Source organism: Macaca nemestrina, chromosome 8, assembly GCF_043159975.1.
Source record: "Macaca nemestrina isolate mMacNem1 chromosome 8, mMacNem.hap1, whole genome shotgun sequence".
NCBI lineage: Eukaryota > Metazoa > Chordata > Mammalia > Primates > Cercopithecidae > Macaca > Macaca nemestrina.
The window spans coordinates 136281786-136303603 of record NC_092132.1 but is presented as its reverse complement, the minus strand read 5'-3'; the positions used below and the strand labels follow the sequence as shown (position 1 = coordinate 136303603).

General features: G+C 38.2%; 1 long non-coding RNA gene across 4 annotated transcripts in view; it reads right to left on the bottom strand.

The window, feature by feature from the left end:
- LOC139355905 (uncharacterized) overlaps positions 1-21818 on the bottom strand; it is a 166429-nt gene that overhangs the window by 70099 nt on the left and 74512 nt on the right. For 2 of the 4 annotated variants that reach the window (XR_011607194.1, XR_011607197.1), the window contains one exon: positions 14242-14524. The exons of the other annotated variants lie outside the window; for them this stretch is intronic. This is a non-coding gene — a long non-coding RNA (uncharacterized lncRNA). Of the gene's footprint in view, positions 1-14241; positions 14525-21818 lie in introns of those variants that run through there. 4 annotated transcript variants of the gene reach the window in all.

The window sequence follows — 21818 nt, the reverse complement described above, 5'->3', positions numbered from 1 at the left end:
CTCTCCACAGGAACAAAACCAGTGGTGCACAGCAGATATTTTGATTTTCTCAGATAGACCTGAGTAAGAAATGTCTATATGGCATAAAGACATATTTAACATCTTTCCAAAAACATCTGGGTTTTCTCCATGCAGAGTATCTGTGAAGTCTGGGGGACATGGCTTTAACTTCCTAGACCCTCAGATTTGCCCTGTGGTATCCAAATCACATTATACTAACCTGCCTCATCAGGAAGCTGGGAGGGAGAGCTCAAGAAGGACTTTGGGCCAGGCATGGTGGTTCATACCTATAATCCCGGCTCTTTGGGAGGCCAAGGAAGGAGGATCACTTCAGCCCAGAAGTTGGAGACTGCTCTGGGCAACACAGCGAGGCCTCTATTTCTATAAAAATAAAAAATAAAAATAAATGAGCCAGGCACAGTGGGCGCCTGTAGTCCCAGGCACTCAGGAGGCTGAGGCAAGAGGGTTGCTTGAACCCAGGAGTTTGAGGTTACAGGGAGCTATGATCATGTCACTGCACTCCAGCCTGAGTGACACAGCAAGACCCTATCTCTGAAAAAAACAAAAAAGTACTTTGAAGGTATAAATTCCAAATTCTTGACAGAGCCATGGAAAATTTATCACATTGAAATTGTGAATTGATTTACTGTCTTATTTTGGGCTAGTGATGGAATTAAGATCTCCCAGGAACAGCATGATGAATTTGCTCTGAGCAAGAAACGTGTGCACAGTTCCTCTGAGAACTTGGCCAGGGCAGTGATTATTTTTGCTTTATTCTTCTATTGTGCCCTGGTTCACAGAATCCATTCTCCTTCTTGGTGTTAGAGTATCATCAAACACATAACACCGTAATGTCTTAATTGCTATGGGATGGTTTCTCTCCTTTATTATTCATCACATGGGATCTGGTCAACCCTTGGGAATACAGAGAAATTGGCAAAGCTGTCTTTACAGTGTGGAGCCTTCCTATTTTCTTCCTTCAGTGAAGACAATATTAATTCCTAAAGTAATCCAGCTTGCTCAGACATACTTGCCGTAGAACACTGAGTACCAAGAAAGGACCCAGTTCATTAATATTACAGTAATTTTCACAGAGGGGCAAATAAGCAGCTAGTGGAGATGAAAAAATGTTTGCTTGAGTCTGGAGGCCTATGTCTAAACCAACTCTGCACTTGTGAGCTGTGTCATTTGGGATACGTTACTAAGCTCTTTGAGCAAACTTGGAATGGGCTCCAATGTGAATCAATTCAGATGACAAATTATGATGCAGAAGAAAATGCATCAGACTTTAACTTTACATGACCTCTGTAAGTTCCGTGTATTGAACCTGGAAACATGTGTCGTGCTATGTGAAAAAAAGCATGTTACACAATAACATGCGTAGTGCTATTCATTCTGTATAAAGAAAGAAGGAAGGAGGGAGAAAAGAGGCAAATCAGGGCAGAATGAAACTTCAATGTTCTATTCTGTTTTTTAAAACATCCTAATAATACAGAAGTGTATAGATAGCATTATATTATTTTGTTTTCTAAATTACTGTATTAGTCTGTTCCACGTTGCTAATAAAGACATGACTGGGTAATTTATAAAGAAAAAGAGGTTTAATGGACTCTCAGTTCCACATGGCTGGGGAGGCCTCACAATCATGGCAGAAAGTGAAGGAAGGGCAAAGGCACATATTACATGGCAGCAGGCAAGACAGCATGTGTAGGGGAACTGCCCTTTGTAAAACTATCAGCTCTTGTGAGACTTACTATCACAAGAACAGGATGGGAAAAACCCACTCTCATGATTCAATTACCTCCCACAGCACCCCTCTTATGACATGTGGGGATTATGGGAACCACTATTCAAGATGGGATTTGGGTGGGGACACAGCCAGATCATACCAATTACCAAACAATGATAAACTATTTCTTCCAGTTATGGGTCCCACTTTACACAGTGAATTGACCAGTGATCAGTATCTGTTTGATCCGAATGCCTTTTTATTTACACGGCCATCACAAATATCGCTGCAGAGACAACATTCCCAGACCAACTATAGTTCTAGTACCATGTTGTTTTGTGCAAGAGTCTAGGGCAGTTTCCTAACTTAATTTCTTGAGTCTAGTATTCCAGGCATTCAATCCACTACACTCTACATCTATCTAGCCTCAACTTTACCCTGTGGTTTCAGGGAAGCTGGTCTTTGTTTTGCCGCACTATCCTGCTTCAGGAATAACCCCTTCTCAGGAAGAATCTCCTGCCACCTCTTCCAATCACATCTTTTTTTTTTTTTCCTACTTCCTCATACATTTATATTATTCTTAAACATTAATTATAAAGGTAAAATAAATTTATTGAGAAAATCCAGAAAGTAAAATCTAAAGAACAAAATTAAAATAACCTGTCACCACTTTCCACTAACATTTTAGTGTATGACCATCTAATCATTTTTCCATTTCTCTCATACTTTTTCATTAGCAAACTTTAGATTTTAAGCTTTACAAACATTCTCTAACTTGGTTTAAAAGTTAAGACAACTTGGGAATTTTCCCAAGTCATTTTGTTTTCTCCAAATTATGATTCCATGAATGTATCTTAATTTATTTAACTGCCCTCTAAATCAGGATGCTTAATTTGTTGCAAGCATTTTATTGTCATAAAAAGTGCTACAGTAAACATCCTTGAAAATGTCTCTAATTATGTAATGAATCAAATTCTGAGAAATGAAATTACTAGATTATGAGAAAGAAATGTGTTCAAAGACTTTTCAACCATACTGACAAAATTTCTGATTGCCCAGAAATTCTGTAGAATTAAATTTCCACCAGCAACCAATACATGTTGTTTCTATACATTTTTGTCAATGCTGCTCCAACATTTCTTTTAGGACTGGGTCAAGGTTGCCTCACAAATGACCCAACTTTCTAGTTTGAATGCAATCATCTCCTGCTCTCTCACATCTTTCCACCATCCCCAGTGTTGATATAAATTCTAGAATATTGTTTGATTTATCTGTTTGATTGTCTTTCAAGTTACTTGATTCTCTGCAATCATCCCACAAGTCTTTTAAAGGAGAACATTTTCTTTTTTGGGGGGAGGACATTTTCAATGTCTTTTGTATACTACATAATTCTAGATGATTCCATTTCCCTCTAAACTCTACCAATAGTTTATCATGGATTAGAGAATTATTCTCCCAGAGACTATATCTCAGTGCATAATTGTTTTTCACTATCTGACAAAATGTCTAGCAAAATTCATCCAAAGACATAATTCACGATCACTGGATGTCACATGATGAGATAAATCCAGGAGAAACTGTAGCCATCTTTCCAATTTATAGACCAGTTGTATGAACCATAAAATAGCTCCTCTTTTCACACAACCATATATAATTTTCAGTTGCATCTAAAAGGTCATTTCACCTTCAGCGTATCTCTCAATCTCAATAGAGCTGAAACTGAACACAAGGAAACGTGAAGAACTCTAAATTGATGTGTAATATTTTCCAAACAGAAAAAAATCTTCATCTGTACCAACTGCCCAAAACCCTTTCTCCTCTTTCTTATTATCAAATTACTAACAGTCTTAAGCCAACCTTGTCTGCCGAATGTTGAGAAACATGTGACTTATGCCTCAATGTTCCTGGCTTGACAAGGATCTCCAGGAGCAATGACAAAAGAAAGCTACTGTCGAAGTTAGCCAGGAAATACAAAGGTAGAATACAAACAAAACCACCCAAGGATTGATTCAATTTACTGGTAGAAATGTTGTATTATTTTTAAAAAACCTTAAGTACAATAAAACCCAGTGGGAAACCATGGACTTGGCTGTTGATATTATTAATGACAGCAGATTTGGGAACAAGCTGCTCTCAGCGTGATTCTGACTTGAAATGTGACTATGGCACAGATTGCTATTGATGTATGTGAGGGCAGATTTTCTACAATCTGTGGTCCTAGATCCCCTACTTCTGAATTTGAACAACCTGGAGCTTACTTCAGCTAGAACTTGATAGGATCTCTGTCCACAACTATCTTGATTGTCACCTTAAGTTACATAAAACTAAGCTAAAGCCCTCTTGCCACCAGATTTTCAAGTAAGATTCTCACTCTGGTAAATCTCAATTTTCACCAAATTATTAACTTCAATTTGACATTTTTAATAGGATGCCCCATTGAAACGTTTAAAGAGTAGTCTACTCCCACCCCTTTTTAAGAGACACGGCCTACACCACTCAAATTATAATGCCATTGGTCTGCTGGTTATTGCCCCAAAATGTGATGCCAAGTTCTTTTTTCAACTGAAGATCTGGAGATCTCAACAGAGCACAGGCTGAATGTATAGACTGGGCTTAAAGCTGTTTTCTGCTGAAAATCCTGGATTCAAACACAGACCCTCTCCAGGCATACTGGTTAGACTCCTTAATTTTCTTTGTGTATGTGTGGGGTGGGGGGGTGTTTTTATAGAAATCGTTTTATTTTTGATATTCAGTTTGGGGGTACCTGTGCAGGTTTGTTACATGGGTATATTGCATGATGCTAAAGTTTGGGGTATGGATGATTCCATCACCCAGAAGTGAGTATGCTTCCCGATAGGCAGTTTTTCAGCCCACACTCCCCACTCCCTTGCCACTACTCTTCCCCAGTATCTACTGTTCCCATCTTTATGTTCATGTACGCTCGGTGTTTAGTTCCTACTTACAAGTGAGAACATGCAGTGTTTGCTTTTCTGTTCCTTCATTAATTCACAGAATAATGACCCCCAGCTGTGTCCATGATGCTCAAAGGACACAATTTCATTCTTTGAAGGGCTGCATAGTATTCCATGGTGTATAAATAACACATTTTCTTTATCTAGTCCACCACTGATAGGCAACTAGGTTGCCACTAGGTTAATGCCAGGTCTCTGCTATTGTGAAGAGTGCTGTGACAAGCATATGAGTGTGCGCATCTTTTTGGTAGAACAATTTATTTTCGTTTGGATATATACCCAGTAATAGGACTGCTAGAATGAATGGTAGTTCTAAGTTCTTCAAGAAATCTCCAAGGGCTTTCCAGAGTGGCTGAACTAATTTGCATTCCACCAACACTATATATGCTATTTTCTCTGCAGTCTCGCTAGCATCTGGCATTTTTTGACTCTTTAATAATTGCCATTCTGACTTATGTGAGATGGTATCTCACTGTGGTTTTGACTTGCATTTCTCTGATGATTAGTGATGATGAGCAGTTTTTCACGTGTGTTGGCCGCTTGTATGTCTTCTTTTGAGAGGTGCCTGTTCGTGTCCTTTGTCAATTTCTAAATTGGATTATTTATGTTTTAACTGTTGATTTAAGTTCTCTATAGATTCTGGATATTAGACCTTTGTCAGATGGGTAGTTTGGGAATATTTTCTCTCTTTCTGTAGGTTGTTTGTTTAGTAATTTCTTCTGCTGTGCAGACACCCTTTAGTTTAATTAGGTCCCACTTGTCAATTTTTGGTTTTGTTGCCATTGCTTTTGGGGGCTTAGCCATGAGTTCTTTGCCAAAGCCAATATCTAGAAGGGTATTTCCTAGGTTTTCTTGAGGATATTTATGGTCTGACTTCTTATGGTTAAATCTTTAGTCCATTTTGAGTTAATTTTTATACATGGTGAAAGGTAGGGGCCCAGTTTCATTCTTCTGCATATGGCTAGCCAGTTATCTCAGCAATACTTATTGAATACGGAGTCCTTTCCCCATTGCTTATTTTTCTTGACCTTAACGAACATGAGATGGCTGTAGGTGTGCAGATTTCTAGGTTCTCTATTCTGTTGCATTGGTCTATGTGTGTGTTTTTGTATCAGTTCCATGCTGTTTTGGTTAGTGTAGCTGTATAGTATAGTTTGAAGGTGGGTAATGTGATACCCCCAGCTCTATTCTTTTTGCTTAGAGTTGCTTTGGCTATTGAGGATCTTTTTTGGTTTATATGGATTTTAGAATAGTTTATTTCTGTGAAAAATGATGTTGGTATTTGATAGGAGTAGCATTGAATCTATAAATTGCTTTGAGCAGTATCATTTTAATGATATTGATTCTTCCAGTCCATGATCATGGAATATTTTTCCATTTGTTTGTGATGTGTCTGATTTCTTTCTGCAGTGTTTTGAAGTTCTCTTTGTAGAGGTCTTTCATCTCTTTGGTTAGATGTATTCCTAGGTATTTCATTTTTCTTGTGGCTATTATAAATGAGGTTATGTTCTTGATCTGGCTCTCAGCTATAAAGTTACTGATGTATAGAAATGCTACTGATTTTTGTGCTGATTTTGTACATTGATTTTGTACTCCTTAACTTTAGTGAAGTTGTTTATCAGTTCTAGGAGTCTTTTGGCGGGACTTCTTAATTTTCACAACAAAACACCAACTTTGTCACCGGTTCCTTGGAACTAAAGTTAAGGAACTGACTTTAATCAGCAGAATAAGTTATCTACGTGTCAAGCCTTCACCAAAGAGTAGAGACTCAAAACTTGGTTCTACAATGCACACCAAAGAGGACCAGGTGAGGAAATTTATCATTAAGGATATTACCATAAATAAATGCTATCTATTTTCTCTACACATATTCTTAGTTCCATTTAGGGGTAAGCGGCTAAAATATAAAAAGCTACGCTCTAGAAGTAGATTGCATTTGAGCTCGGAAATTAGTCTTTATTGAATTATGTTTTAATGCTATACCTTCAAATTTTAAAACTAATCCCAACAAATGACAACTTCATAAACCCCAGATCTTGAATTTGCTGGCAGATTGGGTTTGGGTTATTGTACTCTACATAGCCAAATATGCCATCTACACTGCATGGGTTGAAATGGACATAGCAGGTATAATTATGTCCATATTACAGATAATTACTCACCCCAGATTCACACAGCCAAAAAAAACAGGGTTGTATTCAAGATCTGAAACCCCCTCCAGTGGCATTCTATAATGCCATAATGCTTCTTCCTCTCTTATCCATTGGGCAGGCTCCTTCCCCTACTTTGTTCAATCCTGTCTGAGGACCAATTTAATATTTCACAAAATTTCTTATGCTTTCTGTACAAATAAGAGATAACAGAGTCTCGGTTTCAGTTTAATTGAGGATGCTCTCATAGAATCACTTTATACAAATGTACACTTCCTATAATACTCTATACAGTTAACAAATCATTCCTTTATACAGTTAATTTACAAATTATTCCTTCTTGCTTCTCTCCATTCCCTTACCAGTCTTTCTAAACCTCATACATTAAGTTTGGTGAGGAGTCAACAAATGTTGCAACTGTTTATCAGAACCTTTTTTCTGTTTGCTCACATAATCCCAGCAAAGAGTGGCAGGATCTGATCAGAGTTCTGGCTAACTCCCTTGGATAAGGCACGGTCTATCAATGGCATGTCAGTCAGTAGCCAAGCAGATCTGGAGCACTGCAGGAACTGTGGAGCATGCGTGGAGGGCCCTGCAACCCTAGCAAACATCATCATGTTACCAGCTCTGACTTCCCATTGTTTTTAATCAGCAGTCTGACCCCCAAAGCAACAATTTACACAGCACGTGGGTGTATTCTCTGTCCCAGGTGAAAATAGGAAGCTGCTATTTTGTCAGTAAGTGCTGTTTCTCTGGATTGCAGCAACAAGCCATCATTCAAAGATGAAAGCAGAAGTGAGGCAGCAGACCTGTGGAAAACGTTCTTGCCTGTAGCCAGGCAGAGTATGCATGCCAGGATGAATCAGAACTGCATTAAAGAAATTCAGACACTTTTCAGGTAGTTAAATATTGCAAACATGTGTATATAATTTCATTTTTCTCTTTGAATAGTCTCTTCTTTGCAGAATCTGTTGTACAGTTGATTCTTGCTAAGAGATACAATAGAATCAGTTAAGTAATGTTTTAGAAGCATAAACTGAATTAGCATTGAATTTCATGTTCTTTATGGTGCTTTTGATTCATGTAACAGAAAACTTCAATTCAACTGACTTCAATGATAAGGGAAATGTATTATACAACAGGAAGTCCAAAGGTAAGCTTGCCTCAGGGTTGCTTAATTCAGTAGGACAACAAAGTCGGGAACCGATTTTCATTTTTTTGTTCTGCCTTCCTTGACGGGTTTGACCTAAACTTGCAGGCTAGGTTTGTCCTCAGGTGGTCCCTTTCATGGGACCACAAGATGATGTCACGGTTCCACATATCATAGCCAGCAAAACAGCAAGGGATCCCCTCCCCTCCCCCCTCCCCTCCCCCCTCCCCTCCCCTCCCTCCTGTCCCCCTCCCCTCCCCTCCCCTCCCCTCCCTCCTGTCCCCCTCCCCTCCTCCTCCCCTCCCCTCCCCCGTCCCCCTCCCCTCCCTCTCCCCTCCCCCTCCTCTCCCCCTCCCCTCCTCTCCCCCTCCCCCTCCCCCTCCCCTCCCCTCCCCTCCCCTTCCCTTCTTTCTGATGGAGTCTGGCTCTGTCACCAGACTCGAGTGCAGTGGTGCGATCTCAGATCACTGCAATCTTCACCTCCTGGGTTCAAGTGATTCTCCTACCTCAGCCTCCCAAGTAGCTGGGACTACAGGCGCACACCACCATGCCAGGCTAATTTTTTGTCCTTTAGTAGAGACGGGGTTTCACCATGTTGGCTAGGACAGTGTCCATCTCCTGATCTCGTGATCCGCCTGCCTCAGGCTCTCAAAGTGCTGGGATAACAGGCGTGAGCCACCATGCCTGGCCGGGATTTCTTTATATGTGTGTATGTGCCTCTCCTTTTTGTATTTGTTTAATTTTTTTTCCTCAATATATAATTGTACATACTTATGGTGTACATGTGATATTTTGATACATGCACACAATGTGTAATGATCAAATCGGAGATTTCTTTATGTGTGTGTCTCTCCTTTTGGTGTTTATATTTTTTCAATTTTTTATTGCTATATAATGGTACATATTTATAGTGTACATGATATTTTGATACATACACAGTATTTAGGACATCATCACTTCAAGCACTTACTTCTTTGTGCTGGAAACATTCCAAATCTCTTTTAGCTATTTTGAAATATAAAATCAATTATAGTTTTTTTAATGCTTTTTAAAAATTTATTTTATAATCAATGCAGTAATTGTACATATTTATGGGGTACATAGTAATGTTTTGGTATATATAATGTATAGTGATCAGACCAGAGTAATTAGTGCATTCATCTCAAACACTGATTTTTTTTTGTATTAGGAACATTCAGTATCCTAACTATTTGAAACTATATATTATTGTTAATTATAGTCACTCTAGTGTGCTACCAAAACTAGAACTTATTCTTTCTATCTAACTGTATTTTTGTACTCACCAGTCAACCTCTCTTCCTTCTCTGTTCACCTCTACCCATTCCAGCCTCTGGTAACCATCAGTCTACTTCCTACCTCCATGAAATCAACTTCTTAGCTCCCACATGTGAGTGAGAACATGAGATATCTGGCTTTCTATATCTGGTTTGTTTCACTCAATGTATGTCTTTCCAGTTCCATCCATGTTACAGCAGATGACAGAATTTTATTGTTTTTATGGCTGCATAATATTCCATTGAGCATATATATATCACATTTTCTTTGTCCATTTATCTGTTGATGGACACTTAGGTTGATTCTGTATGCTAGCTGCTATGAATAGCGCTGAAATAACCATGCAAGGTACGGATATCTCTTTGATATACTGATTTCTTTCTTCTTCTTTTTTTTTTTCTATCTAACAAATTTTGACAATTTCCTTTCTTCTGGATATATACCCAGCAGAGGGATTGCTGGATCATATGGTAGATCTATTTTCAGTTTTTTGAGGAACCTCCCATGTGTTTTCCATAGTGACTGTATTAATTTACATTTCCACCAGCCATGTACTAAGATTTCTCTTTCTTCGCATTCTCACCAGAGTTTTTGTCTTTTAGATAATAGCCATTTTAACTGAGATGCAATGATATGTCCTTGTCGTTGTGATTTGTTATTTCCCTGATTATTAGTGCGATCTTCAGCATTTTTTCGTATACCTGGTGGCCAATTGAATATCGTCTTTTGACAAATGTCTATTCAGATCATTTGCCCATTTTAAGTAAATACTATTTTTGCTATTGTTTGAGTTCCTCACATATCCCAGTCATTAATCCTTTGTTAAATGGATGGTTTGCAAATAGTGTCCCCATTCTGAAGGTTGTCTCTTCACTTCGTTGACTGGCTTCTTTGCTGTGCAGAAGCTTTTTATCTTGATTTAATCCTATTTGTCTGTTTTTGCTTTTGCTGCCTGTGCTTTTGAGGTCTTACTCAAAAGTCTTTGCCCAGACCAATGACTTGAAGCAGTCCCTCAATATTTTCTTCTAACAGTTTCATAGTTTCAGTTCTTACATTTAAGTCTTTAATTCATTTTGATTTGATTTTTTATGGTGAGAGATAGAAGTGTAGTTTCATTCTTCTACACATGAATATTCAGTTTGCCCAGCACCATTCTTCTGTCCTTTCCCCAGTGTATGCTTTTGGTGCTTTTGTGAAAAATTGATTGGCTGTAAATGTGCAAATTTATATCTGGGTTTTGTATTCTGTTATATTGGTCTATGTGTCTGATTTTATGCCAGAATCATGCTGATTTGGTCACAATGACTTTGTAGTATATTTTGAAGTCAGGTAGTGTGATACTGCCACATTTGTTCTCTTTGCTCAGGATTGCTTTGGCTAGTTGGGGACTTCTGTATTTCTATAAAAGTAAAATTTTAGTAATGTTTTTACTATTTCTGTGAAGAGTGCAACTGGTATTTTGATGGAGATTTCATTGAATCTGTGGATCTCTTTGAGTAGTATGAATATTTTAACAATAATACTTCTTCCAATCTATGACCATGGGCTATCTTTCCGTTTTTGTGTGTCCTCTTCAATTTCTTTCATCAGTGCTTCGTAGTTTTCTTTCACTTTTTAATGGTGTGTGTGTGTGTGTGTGTGTGTGTGTGTGTGTATATATATATATATATAAAATATTCTGTATTCTTACAATAAAGTAAGCTAGAGAAAAGAAAATGTTATTAAGAAACTCATAAGCAAGAGAAAATATATTTACTCTTTATTAAGTGGATGTGGATCATCATCAAGTTCTTCATCCTTGTCGTCTTCATATTGAATATAGGCTAAGGAGGAGGAGGAGGAAAAGGAGGGGTTGGTCTTGCTTTCTCAGGAGTGGCAGAGGTGGAAGAAAATCTGCGTATAAGTGGATCCACGCGGGTCAAAGCCATGTTGTTCAAAGGTCAACTGTATTTACTTTTACCAATGAGCTGCTGGGCAGGGAGAGGGAGGAATGTGGAAAGGTGGACGTTGATGAAAGAGTACAGTTTCAGTTAGACTAGAGAAATGTATTTTTTGCCTGTTTGTTGTTTATTATTTAAATTTTTCCTTCAATTTTTATTTTAGCATCAGGGGAACATGTGCAAGTTTGTTACAAAGGTATATTGTGTGATGCTGAGGTTTGGAATATGATTGAACCCATCACCGAGGTATTGAGTATAGTAACTAACAGGCAGTTTTTCACCCTCTTGCCACCCTCTCTCTCCCTGCTATAGTAGTCCCCAGGGTCTATTGTTTCCATCTTTATGTCCAAGCGTGCTCCATGTTTAGCTCCCAGTTATAAAAGAGAATATGAAGTATTTGGTTTTCTGTTTCTACATTAATTCACTTAGGATAATGGCCTTCAGCTGCATTCATGTTGCTGCAAAGGACCTGATTTCATTATTTTTTTATGGCTGCGTGGAAATACCCTTTTTGATATTGGTCTTGATGAATAATTTATAGCTAAGTCCTCAAACACAATGGCAACAAAAACAAAAAATTGGTAAGTAGGACCTAATTAAACTCAAGAGCTATTTCACAGCAAGAGGAATTGTCAAGGGAGTAAACAGACAACCTACAGAATGGGAGAAAATATTCTCAAACTGTGCATCCAACAAAGGTCTAATATCCAGAATCTATAAAAAACTAAATTCAACTAGCAAAAAACAAACAACCCCATTAAAAAGTGGGCAGAAGACTGCACAGACATTTCTCAAAAGAATACATACATGTGGCCAAGAAACATGTGAAAACAAATGCTCATCATCCCTAATTATCAGAGTGATGAAGATCAAAACCACCATGAGATACCATCTCACACTAGTCAGAATGGTTTTTATTAAAAAGTCAAAAAAATAAAAGATATTGGTGATACTACAGAGAAAAGGAAACACTTACACACTGATGGTAGGAATACAAATTGTTCTGGCCACTGTGGAGAGATGTTTGGAGATTCCTCAAAGATATAAGAGTATTTGACCCAGCGATTCCATTACTGGGTATATGCCGAAGGAAAATAAACAGTTCTACCAAAAGGACACATGTACCTGCATATTCACTGCAGTGCTATTCATAACACCAAAAACATGGAATCAACCCAGGTGCCCATCAGTGGTGGACTGGATAAAGAAAATTTGGAGAAAGAAGTGTAAGTGATCTACTATACTGCATGGTGACCACAGTTAATAATAATGTATTATATATTTCAAAAACTGCTAAAATAATAGATTTTTTTTAACATTCTCACCACAGAAAAGATGGATATGTTAATTAGCTTGATTACACCTTTTTACAATGCATGTATAACTCAAAATGTCACACTGTACCCCGTAAATATACACAATTATTATTTGTCAATGAATATAAATTAATATTTTAAAGAATTCTGCTTTACAAATTTACAAACTGACTTTGTATTCCAAGTTAGCATATAAATTTCAGGTTTTTCTTAGAGACAGGGTGTCACTTTGTCAACCAGGCTGGAGGGCAGTGGTACGATCACAACTCACTATAACCTCAAACTCCTGCACTGGGTACTCCAGCCTCAGCCTAAGCTGAGCTGCATCTCTGCTTCGGACATCAAAATCTTTCTTTACAGATAGGTTAAGTAAATGATATAAAAATGGTATTGAAACAAATAACTTATTCTTATAAGAAACACAAAGAATGCTTAAGCAGCCTTAAGTAAATTAAATCCATTCATTTACATTAAATCATACTTATCTTTTATTAAAGTAGATTAGATTTCCTGAAGATAATTTAATCAACTACATTATCAGATGGACTTGATATTGGATTATAAATTTTTACTTAGCTCTATTTTGATTAGTCTAAAATAATGAAGTTTAGTGTTTTTCAATTCTGAAAAAATCCTACTGCTGGCTATGAACCAAGAATTACATTTGGCATTTTCTCATATTTATTCCAAAGACTCAAATCTAGTTATTTTTTGAAGACATAATTCTAATAATTAAATTCAATTTGTGCTTTTACAAAATAATTCCCTCTGCTAGTGTAAAAAGAGTTACATATTCTGTGTTTCTGAAAATAAATATATGTCTCTTAGAAATAGTAGAGTTTCTGGAAATGGAAATGTTCTGAAAAGTTGATTTACAAAGCATCAGGAAAAAATTACTAAGAGAAATGCTGACAAGCAAATGAAATGATAAGAAATCACTCCATAGTATGACAAAGTACGAGTTGGCAAATTAAAACCTGTGGCCAAATCTGACTGGCCACTTGTTTTGGTACAACCTGCAAGCTGAGAATGGTTTTCACATTTTTAGATAGTTAAAAAAAATAAAGAATAATATTTCATGGCATAAGAAAATTATATAGGTCAGGCACAGTGGCTCACGCCTGTAATCTCAGCACTTTAGGAGGCCGAGGCAGGCGGATCACAAGGTCAGGAGATCAAGACCATCCTGGCTAACACGATGAAACCAAATCTCTACTAAAAATACAAAAAATTAGCTGAGTGTCGTGGCATGCACCTGTAGTCCTAGTTATTCAGGAGGCTGAGGCAGGAGAATCGCTTGAACTCAGGAGGTGGAGCTTGCAGTGAGCCGAGATTGCGCCACTGTACTCCAGCCGGGGCGACAGAGCAAGACTCCGTCAAAAAAAAAAAAAAAAAAAAAGAAAAGAAAAAAAGAAAAAGAAAATTATATAAAATTCAAATTTCAATGTTTGTAAAATATTACTGGAAGACAACTGTGCTCACTCACTTTTGGTTTGTCTATGGCTGTTTTTATTCTACAATAGCAGAATTAAGTTTTGTTGGCCATGTACCTTCATGTGGCCAGCAAAACCTAAAGTGTTTACTATGTGGTCCTTTACAGAAAAGTTTGTCAATTTCTGTCATAGAACATAATGAGAAGGAAATTTCTATTATATAATCCTACCACTAGCATAAGAGCAGCTATGTAATCCAAAACTGCGTGATTCTAATGTGACATCTCCTTTAATAATTTCTGACCCTCCAAAGTTAGTGAACCCACTTTATGGCACTGAGGCAGGAAAATAAGTACTTACAAAGATATTCTTCAAAATAAAATGTTAGACGAAATGCTATGGCAATACATGTTTGTTGATGTATATTTCCTTTATTATAAATATTAAAATGAAAATGCTGCATATAGGGTCAATGCCTCCAGGAAAAAGGAAATGAAATTCTAGCTTTAAGAATATCACTGGCAAAACTCTGTGCATTCTGGAAAAAAATATAGAGAAACTCAGATGTTCTGAAATTATTCTTGCTCTTCTCTTTTAAATAATAAATAAATAAATTTATTTATTTCCTTATCTCCATATTTATGAATCTCCTTTATATGTTTGTACTCTCCTCATGCAGTTGTCATAATTTGTTCTTTATCATACTCTTATAACCTCCTGTAAAAGAGGGGATGGCACGCTGTTCATTTTACTCTGTAACAGTCACTTCTACATTCTTGTATTCGCGTTCTTTTTTAGTGTAAGTACTATCTACCCATTTCCATATTCCTTGGTGAGTTTCTCTTTCTTCACTTAGACTTCCTGCTTCCCAGGCTTTCCACTTATTCTCTTACACCCGTCTCCAGTGCCATTCCACCACCACAATTTCATTTTCTCTTGTGAATTTCCTTCTCCATGACTCAGTCCAATTTCCCATCTTTTCCTTTAGCTCTGCATCTCACCGGCACCTGTCTATCTAATTTCCAGTTTCCACCCTCAGATCCAGGCACCTATCCAAATGCAAATTCTTCTCCCACACCCAAACACACCTGCCAACTACTCAGCACCGCTTCTCACAATCAGTACGCCTCTCTCCTGTCCCTTATCCAATTAAGTTCCCATCATGTCTGTGAGCATATGGCTTCTACACTGTGCCCTATCCCTGCTTCTGGGAAGAAATGTCCTGCCAGGAAAGGCTCACACATGAGCACTTCCACTACATTTCCTTCCATGCAAACTACAGGTATTCGAGGTCATTGAAAGGGGTTCTTTTGCTTCTGATTTGATTTCAGTTTGCTCTAGAGCAGACATACCTTTGCAAGGAAACCAGGCTAGTTATTGAGGACGGAAAGCAAAGAAAAAAAAGCAAGAAAGAGAATAAAAGAAAAAGTATACATATATGTATGTGTGTATATACGTATATATTATATACATATATATTATATTGTATATATTACACATGCACACACCTGTGTTTTATTAATATTTCATTTAGTCCCATCATATATTTGGCACAGGCATCCTTCAGTAGTTACCTAAATCTCACTATTCCTAAGTATACCTATCCATCTTCACTTCACAGAAATCAATCAAAAAGTGTGGTTGGTATGTACTTCCAGTAGAACCAATATTATTCCATGCACATGTGATTATCATTTTATACTTTTCAAGGTTCTTTCATAGAAATCATCTCCTTTAGTTATATGCAGTACAGGGCCTGCCTCATCCGGTTCTTGTAGCCCCTTGGGAGCTGTCACCAAAATATACTTTTAAGTTGGAGATAAATCTGACATGCAAGATCTTAGGCAAATTCACTGAACTTGAAAAGTTTGTCAGAATTAGAGGAGAAAGGAGTGAGCCAAGTTCAAGGATATCAACCATTTCAAAAGGTTATAGAGGCTAAACACTGTGCAAAAATTAACTCAAAATGGATCTAAATGTAAGACCTAAAGTTAAAACCTAAAGCTGTAAAACTCTGAGAAGAGAAGTGGGGAAGCTTCATGACCCTGGATTTGGCACTGATTTCTTGGATGACACCAAAAGCACAGATAACAAAAGTAAAAATAGATAAATCAGACACCAAGATTTAAAACTTCTGTGCATTAAAGGGCAGAATCAAGAGAGTGAAAAGGCAACCTATGAAATGGGAGAAAATATTTATAATATATTTACAATATAAAATAACTCCTACAACTTAGCAACAACAACAAAACAAATAACTCAATTTTAAAATGGTCAAAGGACTTGAATAGACGTTTCTCCAAATATGATATGCATATGGCCAATAAGCACATGAAAAGATGTTCAAAATTGCCAACACTAGGGAAATGTAAATCAAAACCACAATATCACCTCACACCCATTAGGGTGACTACTACCAAAAACGAACAACAACGACAAGAAAATAACAAGCATTGGCAAGAACGTGGAGAAACTGGAACGCTTGTACATTCTTGACGGGAATGCAAAATGGTACAGTCACTATGGGAAACAGTAAGATGGTTTCTCAAAAAATTAAAAATAGGATTTCCATATGATCCAGTAATTCTATTTCTGAGTAAATACTTAAGAGAATTGAAAGCAGGGTCATGAAGAGATATTTGTACCCTCATATTTATAGCCACACTATTCTGAGAGTCTATCAATGGATGAATAGATAAACAAAATGTACTATATCACACAATTAAATATTATTCAACTTTAAAAAGAAATGAAATTCTCATCCTACAACATGGGTGAACCTTGAGGACATTGTGCTAAATGGAACAATGGAATAAGGGAGTCAGAGAAAGACAAATACTATATGATTCCACTTATATGTGATACCTACAGTAGTCAAATCTATAGAAACAGAAGGCAGAATGGCAGGGCTAGGGGAGAAGGGAATGGAGAGCAGTTATTTTGGTTTTGCAAGATGGAAAGGTGCTGGAAGTGGTTGTGCAAAAATGTGAATATATGTAACACTACTGAACTGTACACTTAAAAATAGTTAAGATGATAAATTTTGTTATATGTATTTTACTTGACTTTTTAAAAAAAGTGTATAAAGGCTAAAACTATCTCTTTTTTTTTTTTTTTTTTTTTTTTGAGACAGCATCACTCTATCACCCAGGCTGGAGTGCAGTGGCGTGATCTTCGCTCACTGCAACCTCCGCCTCCAGGGTTCAGGCGATCGTCCTACCTCAGTCTCCCAAGTAGCTGGAATTACAGGTGCCCACCACTACGTCTGGCTAATTTTCGTATTTTTAGTAGAGATTTGGTGTCACCATGTTGGCCAAGCTGGTCTCAAACTCCTGACCTCAAATTATCCACCTCCCTCGGCCTCCCAAAGTGCTGGAATTACAGGTGTGAGCCACTGTGCCTGGACCCCTCATTTTTTTTTTTTTTTTTTTGAGACGGAGTCTCGCTCTGTCGCCCAGGCTGGAGTGCAGTGGCCGGATCTCAGCTCACTGCAAGCTCCGCCTCCCGGGTTCCTGCCATTCTCCTGCCTCAGCCTCCCGAGTAGCTGGGACTACAGGCGCCCGCCACCTCGCCCGGCTAGTTTTTTGTATTTTTTTAGTAGAGACGGGGTTTCACCGTGTTAGCCAGGATGGTCTTGATCTCCTGACCTCGTGATCCGCCCATCTCAGCCTCCCAAAGTGCTGGGATTACAGGCTTGAGCCACCGCGCCCGGCTTCATTTTTTTTTTTAATAACAAGTGGAGAACAATTTTCAGGAAAAAGAATATAGTTAGCATTGACATTTGCCTGTGATGAGCTTAGCCGGTGACCTCTTAGACCCTTATCTTGACGATGTATGCTGCAAGATCCACTTTTGATTGCTAACAGCCATAGAGTCCCCAAATACCATGATTACAAAAATCCTTTATGAGCATATTTGAAGAAGGTGTAATGGCCCAGTTCTAATTATATCCCCATGTCAAAGGAAAACTGTGAAACATTCACAAGTTCAATCCAGAATACAGGCTGACACCTCGTAGAGTATTAACATCCCCAAAGCACTGCATATCAGTGGAAAAGACTCAACAAGGAGGAGTAAATGCCATGTCTACTGCAAGACTTCTGCTCATAGAATTGCAAACTTTATACAAGTCCCACAATTCTGTCTGAGGATATCCAACCCTACCACAGTCTCTTTTAGTTATCTCAGCAGATAGCACTGAATCCAAAGTCATCCGTTTTCTGACAATGCCAGGACTCAAACCTGGGTCTTCTGACTTAGGAAGCATGAGTGACATCACTCTGTGGGGCCTTAAATCAATTCCTTTAAGTTACTGCTCCAAGAAACAATGTGCAGTAGACTACCTGCCATCGGAAGCTACACAAGGGAATAGGACATGAATTGTCCTCAGAGGAAAGCCTTGGTAGACAAGAGAACTGATACTTTGGATAAGGAAACCATACAGAATCAACATTCACTTTGAAGAATCAGGTTCTGACCATAACAACTATATTGGTTGCTGCAATGAACATGCTAGAAACTGAACCCACATGTGGAGAAACTCCAGAGTCACTAGGAGGTATAAATAGAAGTGGGTCAAACAGACAAAGAAACAAATTTTCTGAAGCCCCTATGCCTAACATTCCTACTCTGCAATAACTAATCATCCTCACATTTGGGAAAGGTTTAATGTTGATTTTTTTTTTTTGGTTTGATTTGTGGGGCAGGAGGTTTAATTCTTTTAGTTTTGTTTTGTTTGCACAGACCAAAACCTGGGGTTAAATAGCAATACTGAAAACCAGAAACTTGGGATGGTATCTCAAAAATATCTGAGACCTTAGAATATATAAGTTGGTCTGAACTAACTGCAACCTACTTAATGAGTGAGTCAACCTATATATCAAGCATTACGGCAAATGGGAAATTTTGGTCAAACACACGGTTCAGTCATGGCCAAGAAGGGCTGTGAGAAATCTTGCCCCAGAGCACAGTGACTGTGAAAATTTCCAGGAATTTGTGCTAAATTTTAATCTAATCAAATCACATAGCAGCAGGGAGTTCCTCGTCCAGGGATTCTTTAGAGATAAAGACAAGCTTGAACCCTGGCTTGGATAATGGTGGATGAACCATGAGCTGGGACGTACAGAGACCTCTTAAGACTTCTCCAGCTTCTCATAGTACCCTCGAGTCTTGCAGCGGAATGCAGAGAGCAAAGCTAGACGTTTGACCAAATAACTTTCTCCACTCCTCTAGAGAAGTGATTCTCAATTCTGGCAGCACATTAAGACATTTGGGGAGCTTTGAAATAATATTAATAGAACCTGAAAACAAAATGTTGGTAGCAGAGGCATCATTTTTTAATCTCCCTGAATCGCCTCACCCCGTGACCCAAAGAAAGAAAACCAGAAGCAGCAGCTAGAATACATTAGAATACGTGTGTGCGCACAAACACACACCCATGTAGCACATCTTTAACAAAGTGACGAGATACCCAAATAATCCAAAATATGGCTAGGTAAGATGAAACCACTCACAGCAGCAATATCCACATTTTATAAGCAACTGTGCAGGAGGAATAAAAGAAACAGTAAAGGGGATTTAGATGACCCCGAGAATCTGGAAAACAATAAATTACTAATAAGCAGTTACCCCTAAAAGAAGAGGTCAAACTCAGAGTATAAGTTTGGCAGCCCAATCTTATACAATAGCCAAAATTGGAAGGGAACCTAACAGGCTTGAATTATAGGGGACTGTAGGAAGGTTGGATGGAGTGGAAAACCTCATTCTCTGGGAAGATCAGCCAGTCACCGAGTGGCTGATTGATTACACAGAACTACTTCCATCATACAAGAGGCAGCACTTTATTCTCACTGGAATAGACATTGGGAGTACAGATTTGCCTTCCTTACCTGCAAAGCCTCTGCAAAAATCATCATCCCTGACTGCCTGATTCACCTTTGTGCTAGCACAAAATTACTTCTTACCAGGAAACTCATTTTACAGTGAAGTAAGTGAGGCTATTGACTCATGCTTACAGAGTTCACTAGTCATCTCATACTGCTGTCTGTTGTTCTCTGTCATGTTGACCTGATAGATTTGTAGAACAGACCTTTGAAAATTACAATGTCACCTGAAGGAAGCTTGTGAGGCTGAAGTAATATCTTCTAGAATACGGTATATCCTCTAAATCAACAGTCAACAATTAGTGCTATTTCTTCCACCACCAGGATTTGTGAGTTCAAGAACCAAGGGGTGGTGCCCAAAAGATTGGCTCCCCTGAATACCACCTCTACATCTTTCCAATATTCATGACATCGTGTTAAGCAGGTCTACAAGCCTTGGTTCACAAGGAAGACATGCTTCCAACAGGGGACATAGCAATGGTAGTTGAGACTATCACCTGAATACTTAAGGCTCCATATTCCCATGTATCCACAGACAAAGAAGGGATTAGTGTACTCACACGAGTGATTAGCACTGTCAAGGGGAAAGTGGGCTGCCACTACTTAATGAGGGCAAGTAGGACTATATGGAATGTGGGAGATCCCCGAGAGTACCTTTGAGTACTATCATGTCCTGTGATTAAAGTCAGAATCAGATTAAAACCAATACAGGCAGAACTGCTAATAGCCCAGACCCTTCAGGAATCACGTTTGGGTCAAACTACTGGACAGGGAACCATGACCAGCTAATGTGTTTGCTGAAGGCAAAGGGAATACAGAATGGATCATGGAAGAGAATAGTTATAAATACCAGTGACAGCCACATGAACAGTTGCAAAAAAAGGACTACAGTGATTTTATTATGAGTATTTTATACTTATTTTCATATGAATACATTTGTGTACATACTAGCCAAATTTCTTTTCTTTTCTCCCATTCTTCTGCCACCTAACGCCAAATGTGTTAATACTCATTACCCTTATATTTCATAATTTAAATTCAGGATATTAAGTGGGAGAATGTGAGTTGACTAGATTTCTTTTAATCATCTTTTTGGGAGACAGTTATCATGCTTTTAGTTGTCTAAGGGATAGTTGTATCATGTTAGACAAATACAAGATTCTGCTGTTGTCTTTATTTGGAAACAAAGTTTGGATAAAAAGGGTATGTTTGGATGCCAAGTTGACAGTATCCATTCTTCTCTTCCTTACTAATGGGATACCTGGTTTTAGCTGGGCACAAAGCTGTTCAGAGTATGGATTATTTTTCTCAGCTTCCCTTGTAGCTAAGCATGGCCATGTTACTATGTTCTACCCATACTGAAAGTATCGTATATCATTTAAAAAGTATTGTATTAGTCAGTTCAAGCTGCTATAACAAAATACCATTGACTGGGTGGCTTAAACAACAGAAATTTATTATTCAGAGTTCTGAGGCCTGGGAAGTAAAATATCAAAGTGCCAGCGAGGTAGTTGCATCCTGAGGGCTCTTCTCTTGGCCATATAGCCTTATTACTTTCCAAATGCCTCATCTCTAAATACCACACTGAGGATAAAGGCTTCAACATATGAATTCCGGGGGAAAACAATTTGATACATAGCAAATATCCTTAAAAAAAGAGTCATTCCCATCTTTAGCTTTGATATGGTTTGGTGGTTTTCACATCCACCTCTCATGTTTAATTCTAGTTCCCATAATCCCGACATGTCGTGGGAGGGACCCGGTGAGAGGTAATTGAATCATGGGGGCGGTTACCTCCATGCTGTTCTCATGATAGTTACATCTCACAAGAACTCAGGAGACCTGATGGTTTTACAAGGGGTTTTGCCCTGCCTTTGCTCTGCACTTCTCCTTACCACCCACATGTGAAGAAGGACATGTTTGGTTCCCCTTCCACCATGATTGTAAGTT